The sequence below is a fragment of the Miscanthus floridulus genome, unplaced genomic scaffold (assembly GCF_019320115.1).
Source record: "Miscanthus floridulus cultivar M001 unplaced genomic scaffold, ASM1932011v1 fs_202_2_3, whole genome shotgun sequence".
Lineage (NCBI taxonomy): Eukaryota > Viridiplantae > Streptophyta > Magnoliopsida > Poales > Poaceae > Miscanthus > Miscanthus floridulus.
The window spans coordinates 33370-38263 of NW_027096374.1; the positions used below are offsets into that span (position 1 = coordinate 33370).

General features: G+C 38.2%; 1 non-coding gene across 1 annotated transcript; it reads right to left on the minus strand.

Annotated features, from left to right (window-relative positions):
• Window positions 1–1357: 1357 nt before the first annotated feature.
• LOC136530789 (small nucleolar RNA R71) lies at window positions 1358–1466 on the minus strand. Its single transcript, XR_010777872.1, has one exon. It is a non-coding gene; the product is annotated as a small nucleolar RNA R71 (small nucleolar RNA).
• Between the last annotated feature and the right edge of the window lie 3428 nt (window positions 1467–4894).

Here is a 4894-nt window from a genome sequence, read left to right on the forward strand (position 1 = left end):
CTAGGGGTACCTCGGCGGCGTAGGAGGAGCAAGACGGCAGCGGCAACGGCAACGGCGACGGCGAGGGAAGGAGGGAAAATATAATTTACTACACGAGGGATTTCCTAAACTAAGGGCTCCCCATACGGTAGTTTTGGTGTGCTTTGCCCAAGGGGTTGGTTGATATATATAGGAAGAAAAACTCCTCACATCCACGTCAACTAGCGATATGGTACTAATTGATGTTACCCCCTCCACATTTACTAATGGGCCTAAATAATCATTAAAGCCCATTAGTAAATAAATGCATGGGCCTTTAGGATTTATTAGGATTATTGCACATGGGCTTTGAGCATCGGGAAAAATGAGAGATTTATTATTTTTGGAATTAATTAATTTTATGGATAAAATAATTCTAGAAAAGTCCAGAATTAATATTTAAGCCACGAAAAATACTCCGAGACCTCCGAAAATTTGGGGAAAATTCTCAGAGACAATTTAGAACATGATGAACCCAAATAAAGTATTTGGAGCTCATAAAAATATTATTGCGAACTTGGAACATAAAGATTATGGTGAAGGAGGTAGGAATTAAATTCCAGAAAGAAGCTAGAAAATTCCTAGAGATAGATATTCGTCTTCTAAATGTATAAAAAACACACATTTTGCACATAGAAACACGAGGTGCGACCGGCATGAATGCAACAAACACGTTTCTACCTTATGATAAATTTTAAATTAATGAATTTTTTTTATTTTCATATGTTTTCATGTGCACAAAAATTCACAAATAAATCATTTTAACTCTATTTTCAAATGTGGCAAATTTTGGGGTGTTACATTACGGAATCCTCTAATAGTTGTTAAGAAGTATCAACAAGCATTTCTAACACTATTGCCGGGGAAGGCAACTGGCATCGAATTTATAAGGCTGAATTGTTAGCTAGGTTGTTTTTAGTTATCCTAAGTAGTTTATCCTTTCTTTCTCATATCCTATCACTACCCTACACGATCATGGGCGATAAGTCCATTCGTTATTTTTCTACACCCTCAGCTGCTAATGTAGCCATCGAACCCAATGTTATTAATAGGGACGCTAACTTTGAGCTTAAGCCAGCATTAATTATGATGGTTCAAGCTAGTCTGTTCTGTGGAAAAGCCAACGAGGATGCAAATGCTCACCTCCAACATTTCTTGGAGATTTGTAGCACATTCACTATTAAGGGAGTGAGCCAAGAGGCTATACGTCTTCGCCTTTTCCCCTTCTCTTTGTTAGGAAAGACTAAGCAATGGTTTTACTCTAACCGCAATGCTGTAGATACCTGGGATAAGTGTTCCAACACTTTCCTAGTTAAGTTTTTCCCTATGGGGAAGACTAATGCTCTGCGCAATAAGATCTCTAGTTTTCAACAACTAGAAGATGAATTGATTCCCGAAGCTTGGGAATGAATGCAAGAGTACGTCTCTACATGCCCACACCGTGGCATGGAAGACTGGCTTTTGATCTAGAACTTCTACCATGGATTAGTGCCGTTAGATAGGAGCCATTTAGATGCTGCTACTGGTGGTGCATTCTTTTTGCTAAGTGTTGTAGATGCAAAGACACTGATCAAGAAGATGGTCTCCAACCAAGGATGGAGCGACGATCAACTCCAACCCTGTAAATGAGGTATGCATTCAATTAAACAAATTGACATGCTTGCAGCTATGATGGATCTACTCACAAAGCGAGTGGAACATTATGAGAAGGTGAGTGCCTAAGAGACACTCAAAGCCATGGATTCCCACATGACTTGCGAAGTCTGTGGAGATGTTGGACATTCGGGCAAATCCTGTCCCAAAACCGAAGAGGACCTCAACTTCATCAACACCGACAACAGGTTCCATCCACAACATCAAGGCTGGAATCAGTGGTCCAACAACCACGGAGGTAACAATTATTACTCTTCTTCTCATTTGAATAATCAAGGTAATAATAGTTACGTTTCTTGAAAGATCTTATTTATAGCAATGGTAGAATGACTGATAGTATAAATAAAAAGTTGCATGCTCATGACAAGATGTTGGAAAACATAAATGCTAAATTGGATTAATTTTCTTCTATCTTAAAGAACCAACTTAGCTTTAATAAGATGATAGAAACACAATTACCTCAAATTGCTACTATTATCCCATCCTATGAAAAAGATTGAATTCTTGGCAAACCCGAGGGAACAATGGAGACAGCCAACCTTGTTACTACAAAGTATGGTTATGCTTTAAATTCTTGGGGTTCCTATTTATTAGATTCCCCATTTACCATTAAGAAAGGTGATCCCGGTAACCCCGTGATTACCTGCTCCATTGGAACTCATACCTTCCATAATGCTCTATGTGATTTAGGCTCTAGTGTTAACATATTGTCAAAAGCAACATATGACATATTGTTCTACACTACCTTAGTGCCAACCTCAGTTTACGTGCAATTAACTGATCAATCTACCCGTTATCTCGAGGGAGTAGCCTCTGATTTATTAGCTAAAGTTAGGAGTGCCTTTATTCCTATAGATTTTATGATCTTAGATATGGGTAACACCGAGGATACACCTTTAATCCTTGGTTGTCCTTTCCTTAATACGGCAAATACTTTCATACATGTGGCTTCTAGGTAAATCCAATTCCACTTTGCTAGAAGAAAACAAATATTTGCTTTTGCCTCTAGATAGCCCCTCTTTGATGAGAAATAGGAAAAGAAGAAGCATCCAAAGAGAATCAAAATGAAGAAACAAAAGCCAGTTGAAGAGTCTGAGAAACTATCAAGAAGAAGAAGAATAGAAAGAGATGGCGCAAAAAGAAAGATCTGTACTCAAACTCGTTATCCCCTGAACCTAACAAGGCCTTCGAGGTGGAACAAGAGGAAACACCTCTGCCCAACGACGAATGACCTTGAGCCCAACAAAAAGGTAAGTTTTCTATTCCTTGTATTTATTTACCGCATTTCATTAGTTGCATTTCATTTCCAACAAATTTGCTTTACATTGCATGATAGATTAGTTGCATTTAGCTACTCTATGTTAATAAATAAAGTTCTGTAGTAGCTAATGCCTAATAGGATAGATATGCATTTAAAGCAACACACACACATATATATATACAATAAAAAAAGAATCAAAAGTGCCTCCAGAAGACATTCCAACCTATGCAAAAGGCAAGTTTGGGGGAGACGTCTCTCCCCGCTCAGGTATGAAAATCTTAAACCCTCTCTTTACATTCATGTTTGCTTTATATTTCAATATTCATGATCATAGAATGTAGAGAGGAGTGCCTTTAAATTATTTCGAGAGAAACTCTGCTCTAATAAAATGATGATAAATTATTTGGAGATGATAAATAATTGCTATGTGATACTATGCAAAAGCTTGTGACACAACCTTATACTTCTTAAGTTTTGAGCATGATAAACTTAGAGTTCATCTTAAGTTGAATGCTTTCGTTGGATGCAAATGCTAGAACCAAGAATAGGCTTTTGTGAGATATGTTGTATGCCATGATTAGACTAAATCTTTGAACCTATCTGAGGAATGGTAAAGACAACCTAGAGTTTTGTTTTGCAAAATGCTAAACTCTCTTGCTAGAAGTTCCTCAATGGTGATAAATTCCTACCAGAGCCAAATAAATATCCACTCATACATGATAAAGCCACCATAAAAGCTGCTTGTTTGTTCTGAGCTTTTTCAAGCCTTGTTGGTCTGAGTAGAGAAACCTTTCATGCTTTTTGATCAAGATCACGTACACCCACATATTTATGATATTCCTACACTAGGGATACACATCCATATATGCATTCCATTTATTATTACTCTATGAGAATCAAAGTTACCTCTCTATGTTGTCTTACATTAAAAGAGAGGCATGGGCTACAGAAAAAAATGAGAGAGAATAAAAGAGCAAAAAGCTCTAGTGTTCAAAAAGAAGAAGAGAGTGAGAAAAAGAAAGTAGCCATGCCCTCTCAAAAAGAAGCTAGAGAAGGGAAACTTCTCAAAGGAGTACCACTTCCACCAAATATACCACACACATGCACATCTTGATCAATTTGTATGGCTTGTTGCTCCTATGATCCAAGTGTTTGACTTAGCAATAGAATCAATTCAAGTAAGCTATGCTTTTATCCCTACCTTGAGCTCCACATAAGCTTTAAGATAGAAATTAAGGCTAAAATTCATGGCCTTAGTGATGATTTCAATCACCATTGAGTGACTTGAGTGTACCATCTGAGGAACTTAGGCAAGTTTTATTTTCAAATCATGTGAAAACCTCTAGAAAGTTTGAGCTAAACCAAAGTAGGCAAAAAGTATCTATCTAGCTACACATTCTTGCAACTACTTGTATCAAGGTGAAGGCCATAGGCTCCACATTGCTAAGACTGATGGTGAAATTTCTAAGTGCTAACATGTTCAACTCAAGAGATAGTATTTGTTTGTATACAAGTCTTTGCAGGGTGTTACATAGTAGCAACACCTGATCCAACAACCTATTCCATGCTAAACCCGCATCTTTGCTGAGGACAGCAAAGGGGTAGCTTGGCGGAGCTTGTTGATGGTCACTAACACCTATTTTGACCATCAACATTCCACCCAAAAGCATGGTAAATCATCATCACATGTCAAGAATTATGTTTAAATTTCACCTAGTTCCACTTGTGCTTGTAGAATTATTTGTATGCAGGAAATATGGCAAATTTTGGCCAAAATGATGACAAACATGGACCAAGGAAGCAAGTGGACATGGTAGGGCCACCTAGGCCCATAGGCCAGCACCGCCCGATGCCACCTAGTCATCGCCTGGCCCCACCTAGTGCCAACTTGGCACATTGACACATCACTGATCCATGGGAGCTCTTCCATAGCCAATAGGAAGCGTTGATCTAAGTTGGTTT